A 20,565-nucleotide genomic window follows, 5' to 3' on the forward strand; every position below is an offset into this window, starting at 1 on the left:
GGAAAGATGCCATTGGAGACTCACACATTCCTATTCCTAGTCTCCTATCAGAGAGACTGATGTGCATGAGCTTCTGAAGCAGTCTAAGATCACATGAAGATTCAACCTGACTCTAGCCTGGTAAGAATCCATATTCTAAAAGTCCCTGGACAATACTGAATCTGCTGGGAACTTTATACATTTCTCCTAGTCTAGGTAAAGGCTGTAAGTGCCTGTAGGCTCCCAATATTAAAAATTAACCCACCCAGGGACAGGACTCTATTTGTGCATCCAAGCACAGCTCCTTGTCACTAACCTCAATGTAACCCTCAGAGAAGTGGTGGTACAACAATATTGTGCTTCACTGAGGATGACGTGGTGGTACAACACTATTCTGCTTCAGAGGATGAAGCAATTCAGTAGTACGCGATTGCTTTGGTTTTTGCTGTTCCGTTTTACACCAGTCACAGCAGAGGTTTTCAAAGTCAAGGTGGCGACCCGCGGGGTGGGTCGCGGGCAGGTTTTGGGAGGGTCATGACGCTCGGTCATAGCCTTCCCGATCACGGGAGGAACGCCCAACTGCCACGACCAGCTTTTAAAAATGCCGGCATTGATGAACTTTTGAGACTTTCGGCCATCCCGCGCATGCGTGCCGGATCAAGCTGTCCGCAGGCCCGGAGCTCAGCAGGGCGGACCGCCCCCTCCTGATGTCAGCGTGCGAGACAGGGCCCGATGTTTTCCAGCAAACGAGGGAGTTCTCCCACCGGAAGGGCGGAAGAGAGCAGGTCCTGCTCTCTTCTAATTATACAGCAAGTCCTGTACACTGGCGTCACATATTCTGGGCACGAGAGAGATTTCTCCATTTTGCAGCTGCCGGCAGTGCTGGTGTGAACTCCTGGGCCTCTGGTAAACAACCCACGAAGAAGCTGAAAACAGGAACAAAACAACATAAAGATGATTACTTGAGGTATAGGTTTATTAATTGTGTCACTGCAAATCAGGATTCAAGGTCATGTGTGTTATATGCAGGGAAGCATTGACAAATGAAAGTTTAAAACCCTCAAAACATCAAAGCCATTTGAAGACTAAACATGGGGGGTTGGAGGACAAACCTCTATTTTTTTTAACCAGATGCAGTGAGATGTTAAATCATCAGTGGAAGTCATTATCAGGAATGCAACATTGAATCACAAAACAAGTGACATCATGAGGATCAAGCAGGCTCATCTGACGCATTAAAGGTAAGGGAAAATGGTGGGTCGCGAAGGTCAGCTAGCATGGGTCACAAACGTCGGCCAGCGTGGGTTGCGAAGGTCGGCTGGTGAGCGTCCCGAAGGATGGCCAATTGGCAAAAAATGGGTCCTGGGCAAAAATGTTTGAAAAAAACTGAGTTACGGAAGTGTGAAACGGTTTACGCAGTTTACTGAACTGCATTAAAGTTTAATATTGGCCCAGGTTTTGCTGTCAAAATAATGATGAAGCTAGTGGAACTCAGTATTGTTTATGTCTAAATGGTACACATTTAGGTGAGGACTAGATGGTGAAAAACTAATACCCAAAAGTTACGGCCCTGTTGCGCTATTCGGCCGCACTGTCTCCCTGGACCATTGAAATGCATAAAATTGCTGTATTTGCACAGTAGATTCTAGTAAACTCACCACAAAATGTTAAGTCCTGTTATTAGAAGCTCGAGTATCTGGATGTGGAAGGGGAGGGGAGAATTGGGGATATATATAAGTGCCTAGGGGAACAGGGAGGTGAGAGGGTGGTGAGGTTCAAGGAGAAATGGGAAGCAGAGTTGGGAGGGGAGATCAATTGGGGAATATGGAGCACGGCACTGTGTAGGGTAAATGGGACCTCCTCTTGTGCAAGGATGAGCCTGATACAGTTTAAGGTGGTGCGCAGGGTGCATATGACTCGGCGAGAAAGAGTGGGTTCTTTCAGGGGGTAGCAGATGAGTGTGAGAGGTGTGGGCCAGCGAATCACACGCACATGTTTTGGGGTTGCGAAAAATTGGGAAAGATTCTGGGCGGGAGTGTTCGCGGTCTCAGCCAGGATAGCGGAGGAGGTGTGGACCTGGACCCTTTGGTGGCGATATTTGTGGTTTCAGAGAAACCAGAGCTCACGGAGGAGAGGAGGAAGGCCAATGTTGTGGCCTTCGCCTCTCCGATTGCACGGCAGCGAATTTTGCTGGAGTGGCGGTCGGCATTGCCACAGTTTGTAATAAAACACATTTTGAAAAAAAGAAGCTCAAGTCTCTTATTAAATAACGTGATACTGTAAATTATTGCTACTCATCTCTCTGGCATTGAAAATGTACCATTAAAACTGTGGTCTAATATTAATTGTTGAAGATGAAAGAAAGTCCCATTTTTAAAAATTATTTTTCTTTTAATTCTCATTCTATTCATCCAATCTTTTTTATTCTCTTTATTTATTTCTGTACCTGATTTGACATTTAATTCACCTCTTGAATTTACATTCCTTCTCCATACTCTGATTATTTTACAATCATTCTATATGGAGGTACACAGTTGTTTGCCCTGAGCACTCAGATCTCAGATGCCCTATTTTCCTCACTCTCCATAATCAGCTCACACTTTTCAAATGCAAAAACCCGAAGGTGAAAAGTCTAATAAACACCTGGTGCCATTAGATATTCCCATAAAGTAAAGTCTGGGCTGTTAAACCGTTCAAAATTAGAAAAAAAACTGACTAAATGATCAACAATGGTGCATTTCATGTAGCAAAACACTGCAAGATTCTTGACAAGAGATAAAATGTAACAACTCTAACTTTAAAAAACTTGACTGATTGCAGGTAAAGTATTGAACATGTATTTAAATCAAAATGCACAGAGCCCTGTCTTAACTGAAGCACGATAACTCCACCCTGTCCAATTGCACTGTTCTAAAAATGGTACCAGCTTCAATATGAAATAGAATAAAATGAAAAGCAAAATCAGTTTTCTGGATGAACTATCGGTTACAATCTCACTGCACTGTACTGTGGTCAGAGCTCTCCTTGGATACTGTATCCAATTCTGGTCACTGTGACACAGGGTTCAAAACATTGGAGGCAGTGCAGATAAGAGTCACGAAACTGACCCCCTAACATTAAAAGTTTGAATTAAAAGAAAAGATCAGAATGACTTGGACTTTTCGACCTTCAAAGGAGCTGTCTAAATGGTGGTTCTACTATGGCGCTATGCACAGCAGTAATCAGTATAGAAGAGATAAATCTGAGTAGTTATTTGAAATTAAACCACCAGATTAGGATAAAATACTATAGATTCAAATTAATAAAAAACAAATTTGGGACTGATATCAGAAAATTATTCACAGCAAGTGTAATCAACAATCGGACAAACCCAAAGGCAAAATATTTCAAAGGCAAAATACTGTGGGTGCTGGAAATCCGAATCAAAAACAGAAAATGTTGGAAATACCCAGCAGGTCAAGCAGTATACCTGGAGAGAGAAATACAGTTGTTCATAACTTTTCATCAGAGCTGGAAAAAGGTAGAAAAAGAACAGGTTTTAAATCTTTAAAAATAATTTTCATAAGGGGCAATTTTACCATGGTTAATCCACCTAACCTGCACATCTTTGGACTGTGGGAGGAAACCGGTGCACTCGGAGGAAACCCATGCAGACATAAGGAGAAAGTGCAAAGTCTACACATTCATCCGAGGCCAGAATTGAACCTGGGTCCCTGGTGCTGTGAGTCAGCAGTGCTAACCACTGTGCCGCCCCTACAGGTTTTAAACATTTACAGAGACAGGGAAAGAAATGGGGAGATCAGAGGGCAAGGTCCGTGATAGGACGGAGAACAGGAGATTAAATGACAAAAGGGGATGATAATGCAAGGCAAAAGGGACAAGAAAAGAAACAATAGACAGACCTGGATTAGTTCTAAATGGGGATAACAAAGCCCTCGCAAACAGCTGCCAACTGAAAATATGGGAGCAGAAACAGAAATTAAAATCCAAAATTGTTGAACTCAATGTTAAATCCAGAAAGCTGTAAATTACCTAATTAAAAGATGAGGCAATGTTGCTTCAGCTAATATTGGGCTTCATTGGAACAATGTAGACAGTTGAGGACCGAGATCAGAAAGGGAGTGGAGCAGAGAATGAAAATGTAAGTTAACTTGAAGCTCAGAGTCACTCTTGCAGATTGAACGGGGGTGTGGCACAAAGCGGACGCTCAATCTGCATTTGGCCTCCAAATGTATTTTGATTTGATTTATTGTTGTCATTAGTATACAGTATTGGTATACAGTGAAAAGTATTGTTTCCTGCATGCTATACAGGCAACGCATATCGTACATAGGGAAGGAAGGAGAGACTGCAGAATGTAATGTTACAGTCGTAGTTAGGATGTAGAGAAAAGATCAACTTAATACGAGGTAGATCCATTCAAAAGTTTGATGGCAGCAGGGAAGAAGCCGTTCTTGAGTCGGTTGGTACATGACCTCAAACTTTGGTATCTTTTTCCTGATGGAAGAAGGTGGAAGAGAGTATGTCCGGGGTGCGTGGAGTCCTTAATTATGCTGGCTGCCTTTCCGAGGCAGCGGGAATTGTAGACAGCGTCAATGGATGGGAGGCTGGTTTGCATGATGGATTGGGCTAGATTCACGACCTTTTGTAGATTCCTGTGGTCTTGGGCAGAGCAGGATCATGCCAAGCTGTGATACAACCAGAAAGAATGCTTTTTATGGTGCATCTGTAAAAGTTGTCGAGAGTAGTATCTGACATGCCAAATTTCCTTAGTCTTCTGAGAAAGTAGAGTTGTTGGTGGGCTTTATTAACTATAGTATGGGCATGGGGAGACCAGGTCAGGTTGTTGGTGATCTGGACACCTAAAAACTTGAAAGATTTTTTTTTAAGAGTACCCAATTCATTTTTCCAATTAAGGGGCAATTTAACGTGGCCAATCCACCTACTCTGCACATCTTTGGGTTGTGGGAGCAAAACCCACACAAACACGGGGAGAATGTGCAAACTCCACACGGACAGTGGCCCGGGGCTGGGATCGAACCTGGGACCTCAGTGCTGTGAGGCAGCAGTGCTAACCACTTTGCCACGGTGCTGCCCAACACCTAAAAACTTGAAGCTCTAGACCCTTTCTACTTCGTTCCGCTTGATGTAGACAGGGGCATGTTTGGCATTACACTTCCTGAAGTCGATGACAATCTCCTTAATTTTGTTGACATTGAGGGAGAGCTTATTGTCATCGCACCAGTTCACCAGATTTTCTACCTCATTCTTGTAATCTGTCTCGTCATTGTTTGAGATCCGGCCCACTACGGTGGTGTCATCAGCAAATTTGAAAATCGAGTTGGAGGGAAATTTGGCCACACAGTCATAGGTGTATAAGGAATATAGTAGGGGGCTGAGGACACAGCCTTGCGGGGCACCGGTGTTGAAGATGATCGTGGAGGGGGTGTTGTTGCCTATCCTTACTGATTGTGGCCTGTGGGTTCGGAAGTTCAGGATCCAATTGCAGAGAGAGGAGATGAGGCCAAGGCCACGGAGTTTGGAGATGTATTTCGTCGGAATAATGGTGTTGAAGGCTGAGCTGCAGTCAATAAATAGGAGTCTGACAAAGGTATCTCTGTTATCCAGGTATTCCAGGGATGAGTGCAGAGCCAGGGAAATGGCGTCTGCTGTGGACCTGTTGCAGCGGTAGGCGAACTGTAGTGGATCAAGGCAATCCAAGGCAATGTAGAGGAATCCTCTGCTGTTTCACACCTCCAGCATGATGCAAGCACGAATCACACCATCCCCTCTCCTCCCTTTTCAACATTCCAAAGACAATATTGCCGACACATGATCCACTCCTCCAGAGCTTCTAATACCTCCTTCCACACCCTCTGCATCTTCCCATGCAAACATGAGATGTGATCCCAAATACTCCTTCCAGGGGAAGCAGTGATTTGTATTTGCTGCTCACCATGCGGCCTCTTCTATCCTATGGATAGAATTAACAATATTACAGGAACATCATAATCTTCAAATGGCACGCCATTCTGAATGGACATATATTGTCGTTCCTTCATCATTGCTGGTTCAAAAGTAATTGAAATCTCTGCTTAACACCATGTTGAGAACATCATAACCAGACGGTCAGCAGGAGTCCAAGATTAAGACTCACCAATACCTTTCCAGGTCAACAAGGAAAGGAAAATAAACGCATGCTCAACAGCACCAGGAGTACATTCCAGGAGTACATTTTAAAAGCTTGCGTATTGCAAAAGACTGGCCTCTGACTCTGGTTAGAGTAGGCAGTATTAGCAGTTTTACATCTTTGTATTGGGCTCCATGTTTAATTTTGGATATATTGAAAAGTAAATGTAAAAATAACGGGTTGTGTTAATTAAAAAATTTAAAAAAAAAATTTTTTTTTAAAGAGTACCCAATTATTTTTTATTTTATTTTCCAATTAAGGGGCAATTTAGCATGGCCAATCCACCTGACCTGCACATATTTGGGTTGTAGGGGTGAAACCCATGCAGACACGGGGAGAATGTGTAAACTCCACACGGACAGTGACCCAGGGCCGGGATTCGAACCCAAGTCCTCAGTGCCATAGGGAGCAATGCTAACCATTGTGCCACTGTGCTGCTGACAAGGAGTGGATCTTGAGATGGGGCAGGGAGACTAGGCACTGCACTTGGGTGGGCAGTGAAATCCACATTTACCAGGACCTGGGTGTCGAGCTGGCCAGGAGGAGACCGAGCTTCAATAAGGCCAAGGTGGCTCTCTTCAAAAAGGGGGTGAAGTTCTGGATGATGTACCAGGCACGCTTGTGGGTGACCTATGAAGGCCAGGAACTATACTTTGTGACATCAGAGGAGGTGATGGGAGTTTATCAAAGACAATGGACTGGCAGGAGAAGGAGGACATTGAACTTTGGTGGAGATGCTTTGGCGCTGTGTTTAATCTGTGTTTGGGGCCATTATTTTGCTTCAAGTTTGTTTCTGTTCTTTGTCGGAAGATGGGGGGGGGGGGGGGGGGGGAGGTCTCCTCTTCGATTGGGATTGGAGTGAGCTTGTCTTTGTTTGCACTAGCAGGTTGGTTGGTAGGGTGCCCCCCGACCAGGCTGGTCTTGTGGAACGTGCGAGGGTTGAATGGGCCGGTCAAGAGGGCCCTTGTGTTCGCACATTTAAAAAGATTGAAGGCGGATTTGGTCACGCCACAGGAGACTCACCTGAAGACGGGGGAATAGACTAGAATGAGGAAGGGATGGGTAGGGCAAGTATTTCACTCAGGATTGGATTCTAGAACGAAATGGGTGGTGATCTTGATCAATAAGCGGGTGGCGTTTGAAGTGGGGAGTATAGTGGTGGATTCTGGGGGGAGGTATGTTATGGTGAGTGGGAAATTGGAGGGGATGCCGGTGGTATTAGTGAACATTTATGTCCCGAACGTCAAATTTATGAGGCAGGTGCTGGGGAGGATCCCCGACCTGGACTCACATCGGTTAATTAGGTTGGGGGGGGTACTTTAATACGGTTCTAGATCCGAGACTGGATCGGTCGAGCTTGAGGTCGGGGAGAGTGTTGGCAACAGCAAAGGAGCTACTGGGGTTCTTGGACCACAAGGTGGGGGGTGGATCCGTGGAGATTTGGGAGACCGAGGGCGAAGGAATTTCATTCTTCTCCCAAGTGCAGAAGGTGTACTCCCGAATAGATTTTTTTGTCTTCAATAAGACGTTGCATTATGGTGACGGCAGCATTGCCAATGGCTCCAAGTAGGTATTCAAGGAGCCCGGTGGTGCAGTCCACAATGAAGATATGGAATCAGTTGAGGAGGCATTTTAGGGTGGAAGGGATGTCGGTGCTAACGCCGCTGTGCGAGAATCATGAGTTTGAGCCGGGGGGGGGGGGAGATGGATAGTGTATGCAGGAGGTGGAGGTCAAGGTGAGGGATCTGTATTTGGAGGAAGGGTTCGCCAGTTTGGAGGAGCTAAGGGAGAGGGTAGAGCTGCCGAGGGAGAGTGAGTTCAGGTATCTGCAGATTAGGGACTTTGCGGGAAAGGTCTGGAGGGGGTTCCCTAGGTTGCTGGGATGCACCCTGCTGGAGCGACTGCTGCTCCCGGATGCGGAAGAGGAGGGAAGAATTGGGGATATATACAAGTGGCTGGGGGAGCAGGGAGGCAAGCAGGTGGTGAAGATCTAAGAGAAATGGGAAGCGGAGTTGGGAGGGGAAATCAATTGGGGAGCATGGAGTGAGGCACTGCTTAGGGTAAATGGGACCTCTTGTGCAAGGATGAGCCTGATACAAATTAAGGTGGTGCACAGGGTGCATGTGACTCAGGCGAGAATGAGTGGGTTCTTTCGGGGGTAGCAGATGAGTGCGAGAGGTGTGGGTTGGGGCCAGCGAATCACGTGCACATGTTTTGAGGTTGCGAAAAATTGGGACGATTCTGGGCGGGAGTGTTTGCAGTCTTAGCTAGGATAGTGGAAGAGGAGGTGGACCTGGACCCTTTGGTGGCGATATTTGGGGTCTCAGAGAAGCCAGAGATCATGGAGAGGAGGAAGGCGGATGTGGTGGCCTTCGCTTCACTGATTGAACGGCGGCAAATTTTGCTGGAGTGGCGGTTGGCATCGCCACCGGGGGTTGACCTGTACGACTTCCTGCAATTAGAGAAGGTAAAGTATGAGTTCAGGGGCTCTACAGAGGGACTTGAGAAGAGGTTGGGGATGTTTGTGACCGTGTTTGAGGGGCTGTTCATCGTGGGGGAGGGGGGTGGGTGGTGAAAAAGAGGAAAAACCTGTACAGAATGTATAATTGAATGTAGCACATTTCCGGGGGTGTTTGTTCACTGTAATCTGTTCTGATACATGTTTATAATAAAATACATTGCAAAAAAATAAATAAAATAAGACTTTGCTGCCGGAGGTGGTTGATGTTGAGTACTCGGCAATAATGGTGTCGCACCATGCTCCACACTGGGTGGGCCTATGGGTGAGCAAAGGGTGGGGGGCCCAGTGCCCGCAATGGAGGCTGGATGTGGGACTGTTGGTGGAGGAAGAGGTGTGTGAGCGAGTGAGGAAGGCCATCCGGGGATCTATGGAGATTAATGATACGGGGGAGGTCTCGACAGGTACGGTATGGGAGGCACTAAAGGCAGTGGTCAGAGGGGAGTTTATGTTGATTCGGGCACATAGGGAGAAGGCGAAGCGGGCAGAGATTGAAAGGCTATTGGAGGAAATCTTGCAGATGCATAGGAGATATGCGAATGCCCCGGAGGCGGGGCTGCTAAAGGAGCGGCAGAGGCTGCAGATAGAATTTGGACTACTAGCTACAGGAAAGGCGGTGGGGCAGTTGAGAAGGGTGTTATGGGCCAGGGTTTAGAGCAGGCATTGTCAAACCCGGAGGCACGACCCCCGGGTGGGTCGCGGGCGGGTGTCGGGAGGGTCGCGGAGCCGTCCACCTCTGCGCTCCCGATCGTGCAAATCCACGCGCAACACCCGGCTGTTAATAACGCCGGCTGCAAGCGGCCTTCAAAATGTCCACGAACATGTAAAAAAAATGCAGCCGCACTGCGCATGCGTGCCCGTTCATCGGTGCGCATGCGCAAAACTATACACAGTTTTTATTTACAAGTTCGGGGTTATTTTATTCATTTTATTTTATTTCATTTTTATTGTTTTTTTTACAAGTTTGGGGGTGGTTTTATGTGATGAAATTTTACAGGAATAAAATGCAGAACTTTGGACAGATGAAGACTCCATACTTTCCAACACCGGAAGGCTTCACCTTCATCCAACAGGTTCCATTGGAGGCGCGTGTCCGAGGGCCAAAAGGGACCCAAAACCATTTCCTCCATTTTTGTCAGTAGCAAACAAGTTAAGAGAAAATGCTGGGTCGCGCAGGTCAGCCGGCGTGGGTCGCAAAGGCCGGCCGGCGTGGGTCACGAAGGTCGGCCGGGTTGGGTCCTGAAGGTTGGCCTGTTGGTAAAAATGGTCCCCGGAAAAAAAGTTTGAAAAACACTGGTTTAGAGAACCCCAAAGTTCACCTTTGAGTTCACCTGACCCACAATTGTTTATAGATTTTGGTTATGAGGAGCATAAGGGCCTACCTTTCAGTGTTATTCAACAGAGGTCTTAAGCATTTTAAATGAAAAACAAAGTTTATTCTACAAATTCAGTTAACATTTCTATAAACACACCCAGTAAGCATTTTTATCAACTACAAACATAAATACCCCACACAGCTACAGCTTTCTTTATATATAACAACCCTTAATAACTTCCCTTTCAACTGTTTCAATTTAATAACAACATCCAATAAACTAGAAAAATCCTATTACCAAAACAGTAGGTTTGAATTCTTTCCAGAAAACAGTTATCACTTTAAAATTATCATGTAATCTGGCCACCTTTTAACATGCAGAGAGAGAGAGAGGAGAAGTCTTCTTTGTCTGAATCCAGCTTCCAACAGTGTAAACCGAAAGTAAAACACAGAGCTACAGCCAGATAACAGCAAAAAAACAAAAATAAAACCCAGCGCCACAGCACAGCTCCACCCACACAATTACATCACTGAAGTCATTTAATAAGGCACACATTTCTTAAAGGGACACTCCCATGACAAGGGCGAGAGGGGCGGTATATGAGTATGGGTAGAAGGCGAGTAAGATGCCAGCGCATCAGCTGAGGAAGCAGGAGGTGGCGAGGGAGATCGGGAAAGTGAAGGATACAGGAGGGAATATAGTTTAGGACCCGGCGGGAGTGAATGGTGGTGTTTAGGGACCTTTATAGCAAGTTGCATGAATCGGACCCCCAGCCGGGGTGGAGGGGATGAGGTGGTTTTAGAGGGGTTGGAGTTCCCGAAGGTGGCTGAGGTGGAGGGCCTGGGGGCCCCAATTGGGCTGGTAGAAGCGATGGAGGGGCTGGAGGCCATGAAATCGGGCAAGAAGTTCGTGGGGTATTGGGACCGCTGCTGGTAAGGGCTTTTTTTCCTAAATATATTTTTTATCAAGGCATTTATATTTTTAACAATCTTCAAGAAAAATAACCCAAAGTGAACAACACCTACCAACCAGCAATCAAGCCCAGCCAACATGGCTTACATACACAATTCCCCAATCCCAATTTCCCACTAACCATTACAGCTCATTTGAAATGTCAAGGGAAAAGGTTAAGATAGTGACTGTAAAGTGGATTAAATAATGGCAATTGATGTGCCTTTCATAGTTCAATTGCAGTCATTAATATTTATTGAGGTTTATCCAACCCTCCATGCCTCCCTCTTTTCTAGAAATATTAATGACTGCAATTTAACGATGAAAGGCACATCAATTGCCATTATTTAATGTCCCCCCCTCCACTGCTGACAGCTTAATTTTCCCCAAAGAAGTTGATAAACGGCTGCCACCTCCATGCAAACCCTAGCATCGATCCTCTCAGAGCGAACTTGATCTTCTCAAGCCTGAGAAACCCAGTCATGTTGCCAACCCATACCCCAATTTCAGGGGTTTCGAGTCCCTCTACACCAATAAGATCTGTCTCCAGGCTACCAAGAAGGTAAAGGCCAAAACATCAGCCTCTCTCTACCCCCGGATACCCGGGTCTTCTGAGACATGAAAAATCGCTACCTCTGGACTCGGAACCACCCTTATCTTCAATACCTCTAACATGACATCGGAAAATCCCTGCCAAAATCCCCTAAGCATCAGACATGCCTGATGAGATCTACCATACCGAATTAATGAAGTCTTGCGACACTAAAATTCAGCAGAAATTGAAGTTAAACTTCTCGGATGCAAACAAGAATCTTTACTGCATTGAGGAATTGAACAAACGAATGTGATATAAAATAGTTAGTTCAAATATTAGTTACAATAATGTAGATGTGAGCCAGTCTGATAGTAGTGAGTTCACAAACAAAGGACAAAGGAATTCAGAAAGCATGGCAAGGAGGGGGAAAAGGATGCTGGGTAACAAGAGGCCCAGGGTTAAGGAATGCGAAGTGAGCCAATCAGGATATATGGCATGGTCAGGAGGTGTATAGGATGACCTATGGGAAATTTGTATGTGAAATTTGATGCCATTTGAATGAGATATGTAAAGATTTCTTTGTCTCCGACAGCACTCGGTTCTGGAGCACCCGGAGACCGCTTGTGTGTTCTGAATCTCTGTGGAGCGAGTCAGCCTCGCAAGTTGGTTAAAAATAAATAATACTATACCTACAAATCCATCTCAAGTTTTATTGAGGCCAGACTGGCGGGTAAAGAATTCAATATTGTCATTTGGTGCCGAAACCCGGGATTTCTCCAGACGGTCACCGGCCAGCTGCGAAATCACAATTAGACTGATGTTGGACAAGAAAAGTGGAAATGGGCCCACAATGTGTGTAGCTGGAAAATGACCACATTGATTTTCCCCTCTTCATGGTTTGATTGATCTGGTCACTCGCGGTTGGTACGAAAAGATCGTCTCGACAAAATCAAAGGTCAGTCTGGGCATTAGAAAATTAAAAATTCAGTCGATGTAGGTGCGACTGAGGTTTTAAAAAAAAACAAAACTGATGGGATATAAGATTGATAGTTCAGTTTTGAGCTGATTGTGGAATTGATGGGACTTCAGAAAGACGGTTCAGTTCCACGTGTGTTTTGGAATTGATGGGACATCGGAAAGACGGTTCAGTTCCACGTGTGTTTTGGAATTGATGGGACGTCGGAAAGACGGTTCAGTTCCACGTGTGTTTTGGAAACTATAGTTGATTAAGCTAAAATTGTATCCTTGGATTGTAGTGGCGAACAATGCAGTCTTGAGGACTAGTTCGAAATTATGGGGAATTGCTTGGATAACACGAGTGATCCAGGCAGTTCATTGCAAATATTATGTGATATTTATCCAGATAAAGCGAGGGATTTTCGGAAAATGTCAACAACTTTAAGGAAGAAATTGGGTGACGAATGGCCACTAAGGGGCACTAAAGATCTGGACATCATTAAGAAAATTCAGGGTGAAATCTGGAAAAAGAGCCAAAGTATGAAAGCCAAAGAGTTAATTGGATTATGGAGAGAATATTGTCAAGAGGAGAGGGATAAGATCATGGTATCTAGTTGGCAAGAAAATGCCCTTAAAATGGGGAACCAGAAAACTCTGGAGATCTTGAAAAAGAAGTGTTCATTAAAAAAAACGTGCAAGTAAAGAGAGGGAGACACCTAGCGGGGCAGACTAGAGTAAGAAAAATGGGCTACGTAGTTCAATGGCTGGCCTTGCATTGACAGAGGCAGATGATAACCTAGAGAATTGGACCATGTCGGGTATAGTCCCGACTGCACCAGTAGCATTGTCTGCACTAATTCCAGAACCACCAGGGTATCATAATTTATATCCAGTCACTGCTCCCCAGATTCAAATCATGCCAGCCTCTCCAGTCCCTTCGGTTGATAGTTTGAGTCCTATTTCTGCACCTTCACCATCTGGTAGAGAAGGGGAGCTCTGTTCCACAAGCCCAGTTAGCTCTAGGACCCGATCTCGGACAATGAGAGAGGGGCCTGATCATATCCAGAAAAAATTACGCATACCACCTAGATCCCTTAAGACCGATATGGCAGGACAGAAAAGTATGAGAATAAAGAAAGAGGACGGGGAATAGTTCTGAGGAGCCGGAGCTCCCCCTATCGGAAGGGAAGGACGTCAAAGTCTTTGAAGAGCCAGAGGAATCTGCTAAAGCGCCCCCTAGTGAGACTCTGAGACAGTTGCCAATTAAGAAAATACCCAACCCTGATGCTGCAACAGCAGCAGCCCAGCCCACGATAGACGTTTATCTCCCATGGAGACGCAGTGAGATGATGGCTATTCTGGCTGCAATCCCAGACAGGAAGAAATCTCCTGCTGCTTTCGTGGACTATCTGAGAACTACCACCTCAGTTTATCAAGCTGATTCAAGGGACCTCTGGGCCCTAGCCCAGCAGGTTTTAACCCCAGCAGAGTACCGCAGTCACCTCAACCACTTGAATTATGCTAGCCATGCCACACTTCAGCAAACCCATGCCTTGGACGATGATAGACGGGCACAAATCCTGAATGCGTTGAATGCCACATTTCAAAAGCCCATAAACATCTCTGCTACCTTAGACCTCAAACCTAAAACGACTGAGGAGCCAGAGGAATTTCTGGAACATTTTAATGAAATCTACCATGGGCAGTCAGGCGACTTACTGTACCAAAATGGTCAGAATTCCTCTCAATATTGTGCTATGTTAATGTATTGCCTACCACCTTCCGTGGCTACTGCCGTGAAATGTAATAACATGAATTGGACAGAGAAACGACCCTTCCCAGATGGTCCGGGCAGTCAGATTTGATTGGAAGGAGGGTGTAGGCTAGGAAGGAGGCACAGTTACAAAGATTAAGACTGAGTATGTAATGAAAAAGGATGATCTGAGACCCCAACCAGCGGCAGATACAGTGGCGTACCAGCTGGAACCCCAATATTGTGACCTTGGGTGGGTGGCTCAACACTGGGGAGGATATCAAACCCACCCAAATGGACCCTCAGCCCCTCTTTATGGCCCACCGGATGCACCAACAGCTCTACAACTGCCCGCCCCCTCTGAGGGGCCATTGATCAACTGGGAAAAGAGGATGGGGCAGATATAGAGGGAACAGTGCATGTTTTAATTGTGGCCGTACAGATCACTGGCATCAGGAATGCCCCTTTAAAAGACAGGCAGCAGAAGGAGACTACCCGACCCAAAGGAGGGGGTACCCACCAAGGGGAGGACAGTCGAGGTACACCAACTTCTCCCAGGCAAACCCTTTCCCAACACAAGATTGGCGAGCTAATTTAGTCATAAGGACTCTCCAATCGGACAGGGAACCTATTATCTCTCTGCAGATAGGTGATCAACATTACCCATTTATAATCGACACTGGAGCAGCCATGTCTTCGGTGCAATCAGAACTTCGACTACCACTATCCGACCACACCCAGCATTTGTCGGGGTTCCAAGGACAAGTGTGTGAGTATCCTATTTCTGAACCTGTGACAGTCACTTATGAGAATAAGTCTAAAGAGCATCAGTTTGTGGTGACTACTGGATTGGACTGTAACTTGTTGGCCCGAGATTTACTGTGTATCTTCCAGCTACAGCTAGAGTGCGAAGACGAAGGGGTAACGGTTCAATCATGGAGGATGAGACAACTGTGCTATATTTCTATCACACCCCAGTGGTGGACGTTAGACATTGAACATTCACTGCACCACGTTACCCTGGCCTATGACAGAACCGGACAGAACAGGGAGTTGGAGGACAAATACCGGCCGCTAATTGGGACCGAATGGTCAGTCAAGATTACAGCCACAGTCAGGGGAAAAGAAGGTACAGCCGATTTTGTAACAATCCCACCACCTTTATGGCCACAGTCAGCTTCTGTAGGCCCTCATATTACACGTCAGGTCCACGACCAGTACCATGCCAAGGATCTGGGACCTATGGTAAGAAGGGCAATGGATCATTCAGACCCAACAGAGTATGCACTTCAGATCGCCGGGTAAATATTTATACAACTCAAGATACGCCTTTGTGGTAGTTCATGACTTCGGACAGCTCTGGAAGAATAGGGGATTCCGTACCTCGGCCGGCATGGAAATATCCCACCAGGGTTTAGTTAATGACCTACTGCAGGCCCTCCTTATGCCCGTGCAGATTTCCATCATTAAATGCGCTGCCCATACAAATGGTAAGACCCCAGTTGACGTTGGTAATGAACGAGCAGATTGTGCAGCGCGGACAGCCGCGCAAATTCAGCAAGTGATGGTGCCTAAGATGTTAAGTCAGACTAAACATTCTGCAATAAATAGGTCTGCCACTGACAAGCCAATGCCAACCATCCAAAACGTTATAAGGTTACAGGAGGATGCTCCTGAGAATGATAAACAAATGTGGAAATGGTTAGGTTGTACATACAATTCTGTTTCTTCTTTATGGACCACGCCAGCACATCAGACTTGTATGTCTGATGTACTGGCTTTGTGGGTCATTGAATGTATACGCTTTGCAACTCATTGTGGGGCTCGAGGGACTAGTGATTTGTTGCTGGACACTTGGTGGCACCCTAAAATGCAGGGGCTGGCCCAGAGTATCAGTAATCGGTGTTTGATTTGTCAGCAATATAACACCGGCAAAGGTATCCCTTGTGGTATGGGGCAAACACCGTTGTCCAGTGGTCCCTTTTTAGATGCTCCAAATGGATTACATTGAGTTGGAAAGGTGTCAATGTTCTAAATATGTTTTGGTCATTGTGGATGTGTTCAGCAGCTGGGTTGAGGCGTATCCGACTACCGATAATAAAGCTGCTACTGTGGTTAAAGTTCTGATGCGGGAAATCATTCCCCGGTACGGCATACCAGCTCAGTTAAGTTCTGATAACGGGCCTCATTTTATTGGACAGATTAACAAGGAGTTCTGCTCCCAGTTGGGCATCCGCCAGCAGTTACACTGTGCGTACAGACCACAGGCGGCCGGGTTGGTTGAGAGACACAATCAGACCCTCAAAACTAAATTGGCTAAATTAAGAGCAGACACGGGACTGGCATGGCTTAAGTTGCTCCCCGTTGCCCTCTTCCAGCTGCGGGTTACACCTGCGGGACCGGCCCGGCTCTCCTGCCGAGATCCTTTATGGCAGGCCCCTTAGAATGCCCTGGAACCTGCATGTTCCCAGACTGGTTCATTTTCATCATATGACTGAAGAAATGACTACCTATGTTCTAGCCCTCACTAAGGTCCTCAAGGAGCTCCATGGCCAGGTCCGCGCGGCTCACCCATCACCGTCCCCATTGCATAGTTCGCTTTCAGTGCAGCCTGGTAGTTATGTCATGGTCAAAAATTGGACTCGGAAAGGGTCAGAGCCACGTTGGGAGGGGCCCTTCCAAGTTCTCCTTACCATCCCCACTGCAGTTAAAGTGGAGGGGCGGAGTGCTTGGGTCCACCTCCACCACTGTAAAAAGGTCGATCACTAACCTGCCTCCCTTCCCCAGCGCTGTTTTGCAGGTGTGGAGCATGATGGGGTGGCTACGCAACGCCTGTGTAATCTTCGGCCTCGCCTCGCTTGGAGTGACATCAGCGACGGAAATGGAAAAGGGAAATATCACCTACATCTGTAACCCCAACCAAACTACAAGGACACCTCTTATGCAGAGGTGACGTTCTTCGCTGCCCCCATATAAGAGGACATGGTATCGACTCATGGAAGGTCATCAGGTTAACGGACAATGTGGGACTCATGAAGCAATTGCACCGGTCCCGGCAATGGGAAGGGAACATTTCATGGACATTGCCTTGTTTTTGGAGGACATGTAAATTTGCTTTTGGATGTGTTAAGATTGGTGCCATAAAGGTAAAGTCAGACCATACGGAGAGGGTAGGAAGAGGTTGTGAAAGAGAGAGGGGGACTAGAGAGAGGACGGAGCGTGTGAGAAGGGGAGTACAACTAGAACGTAGGTTATCAGGAGATCTACTTAATTCATTTAGGACCCAGAATGAGGGAAACCTGGGCAGTATGAATCTCTTCTACCAGATCTACCACCGCTTGTATGGCCAGGGATGGTTTGTCTGCTACCCGAACCCTGCATCGGTGTCTAGGTTATTTTCTGTTTCACCGCTTTGGGGCACTCCCCAAACGGTGGTGCATTGTCAGCGTTCCAAGCCACCGCCCGAGCAAGTCACTCTTCCTTACGATCCGGGTTCAGCACCACCGGCTATTTGCCTTCCCCTTCCTCGGGATAATTCCAACTCACAGTATGATAAGCTGCTTGGAGTAACTGGGGATTCGGAAGTTGGAAGGACTGGTTGATAAATATGGCCATGTATTTAGCAGTGGCACTCGGCTGCATCTTTGTGGGCCTGGCCATCTTTAAATGCGTGATGGGTAAAATGCAGGGTGCACTGGAACAGATAGATGCCCCTAGAATCTTGGCTGTTAGGATCCACGAGGGTGCAGCGGATGACGGGGTGCTGCAACAGGAATTGGAAATGCAGCGATGGATCTTCTTAGATGAGGGGCCGTAGCTATGGATTGGATTGATAGGTAATCATGAAATGATAAAAGGAGGGAATGAGGAATTGAACAAACGAATGTGATATAAAATAGTTAGTTCAAATATTAGTTACAATAATGTAGATGTGAGCCAGTCTGATAGTAGTGAGTTCACAAACAAAGGTCAAAGGGATTCAGAAAGCATGGCAAGGAGGGGGAAAAGGATGCTGGGTAACAAGAGGCCCAGGGTTAAGGAATGCGAAGTGAGCCAATCAGGATATATGGCCAGGTCAGGAGGTGTATAGGATGACCTATGGGAATCTTGTATGTGAAACTTGATGCCATTTGAATGAGATTTGTAAAGATTTATTTGTCTCCGATAGCACTCGGTTCTGGAGCTCCAGGAGACCGCTTGTGTGTTCTGAATCTCTGTGGAGCGAGTCAGCCTTGCAAGTTGGTTAAAAATAAATAATACTATACCTACAAATCCATCTCGAGTTTTATTGAGGCCGGACTGACGGGTAAAGAATTCAATATTGTCAGCCTCTATTTGATTACAAATGAGAGAAACTTAAATATATTCTCAATAAAGTCCGGCTAGCAAAAGGATTGAAAGAGAAGTAACTTATAAACAATTTAACTTTCAAAATAATACAGAAATGGTTTCTTGCTTACGGCAAAACAGCTTGCATTTATTTCAAGAGTTAGAGTGGAAAAATGAAAATATGAAAATAAGGATAGCGAGCAGCAAGATCAAAGTATAGGATGATCCTGGATAAAGATGGCCGTACAGACCATCATGTTTAAGGAGAATCTTATCAGACTTTAGGCATCTATCTACACCTTTATGTTGTCCTAATTGGTTTGGGTTAGAATCAAACATATTTGATTCGATGGTTAGCTGTCAATCCTTAATGTGCAACATAAGTTCTGAATGTTTCATGTTTGAATATTTGTGTATGTTATGGAATGCGATTCTGTGCTATTATCAAGACTAGTTTCTACTGGTTTTCTGCTGACTTTGCTTTATCCACATTATGAACAATGGTGCCTTCATGTTGCTATGGTGCCTGCTTCGTCCTTGATCTGATTACTGGTACAGCTAATTTCTTAATGTCAAACTGTCTTTGAAAATAGGTTTATTAGAACAATAGCTTTTTTCATTTTGCTGAGTGAAAATGTTGTTTTTATCTCCAATTAGGTTATGCATGTGTCAGGCTTTTTGTGCCTCTGTTGAAGCTATGTGTTTTGTCATGACCTGAGGTTATGGGTGCTGAAATCCTCATTTTAAATGGGTATTAAAACTGGGGCTTAATATTTACACTAAATAGCCTTCTTTTACCTATCAGATTTATCAGGAAATAGTCAATTACTATCAATGCCCAAAACATATGGACATGATTTGCGAGCCCACCCGCATACCGCCTACACCTATCCTCCACCCCTTTAAAGGACCTGCTCATCCGGGCCACAGTCATGTGCACCCTGTGGACCACCATAAATTGTATCAGGCTGAGCCTGGCACACAACGAGGACGCGTGACTCTCCTCAGGGCATTCACCTATAAGACGACCTCCAACTCCCTGCCGAGCTCTTCCTCCCACTTTCGTTTCACTTACCCTATCGGGGCTCCCTCCCAATCTTTGAACTCTTAATAAATATCTGAGATCTTCCCCACCCCCACTTTTGACACTACCTTGTCCTGTATCCCCTGGGGCGGCAGGTGCGGAAAGGTCGAAATCTGTCCCCGCACAAAGTCCCTCACCTGCAGATAGTGGAACCCATACCCCTGGGCAGCTCAAACTCCTCCTCCAATTCCTCCAAACATGGGATGCCCCCATCTATAACCAAATCGCCAAACCGCTCGATCCCCGCCCGCTGCCACCCCCGAAACCCCCATCTAGTCCGCCGGTGCAAACCGGTGGTTGCCACAAATTGGTGCCCACACCTGCGCCCCCTCCAACCCCATATGCTTCCACCACCGTCCCCACACCCTCAGGGCAGCCACTACTACCGGGCTTGTAGAGTACTGAGCCGGCGGGAACGGCAGAGACACCGTTAACAGTGCCCCTAACCTCGTGTTCCTACATGAGGCTACCTTCACCCACTCCCACCTGGACCCCCTCCCCCACTACCCACTTCCTGACTATTGCTATGTGTGCCGCTCAATAATAATTTATGAAGTTCGGTAGGGGTAGTACCACCCCTGCGCCCTCGACCCCACTCCAGCAGCACCTTCTTCACCTGCGGTGATTTATCCGTCCACACAAACTCAGAAATCACCTTCTTGAAGAATGCCTTGGGGATAAAAATAGGAAGGCTCTGAATTATGAACAGAAACCTCGGGAGAACAGTCATCTTCATCGTCTGCACTCTTTCCGCCAGTGACAACGGAAGAACATTCCACCTTCTAAAATTCCTCTTCATCTGCTCCACCAACCAAGCCAGATTCAGCATGTGCAGCTGCTCCCACTCCTGCGCCACCTGGGTGCCCAATTACTGAATGCTCCTTCCCACCACCTTGAATGGCATCTCTCCCAGCCTCTTCTCCTGCCCCAGTGCTTGGATAGGAAAGACACGC

At 46.3% G+C, this 20,565-nt stretch overlaps 1 protein-coding gene and 1 long non-coding RNA gene across 2 annotated transcripts in view; one reads left to right on the forward strand and one right to left on the reverse strand.

Annotated features, from left to right (window-relative positions):
- LOC140416755 (transcription factor AP-2-beta-like) overlaps positions 1-433 on the reverse strand; it is a 125,496-nt gene extending 125,063 nt beyond the window's left edge. The window contains exon 1 of the mRNA XM_072501149.1: positions 296-433. The gene's annotated coding sequence lies outside the window, so the exon portion shown is untranslated. The remainder of the gene's footprint in view (positions 1-295) is intronic.
- Positions 434-668: 235 nt separating this feature from the next.
- On the forward strand, positions 669-19,312 carry LOC140416791 (uncharacterized). The gene is made up of 3 exons (XR_011944782.1): positions 669-1,220; positions 12,082-12,444; positions 16,987-19,312. It is a non-coding gene; the product is annotated as an uncharacterized lncRNA (long non-coding RNA).
- The last annotated feature ends 1,253 nt before the right edge of the window (positions 19,313-20,565 follow it).

Source organism: Scyliorhinus torazame, chromosome 1 (genome assembly GCF_047496885.1).
Source record: "Scyliorhinus torazame isolate Kashiwa2021f chromosome 1, sScyTor2.1, whole genome shotgun sequence".
NCBI lineage: Eukaryota > Metazoa > Chordata > Chondrichthyes > Carcharhiniformes > Scyliorhinidae > Scyliorhinus > Scyliorhinus torazame.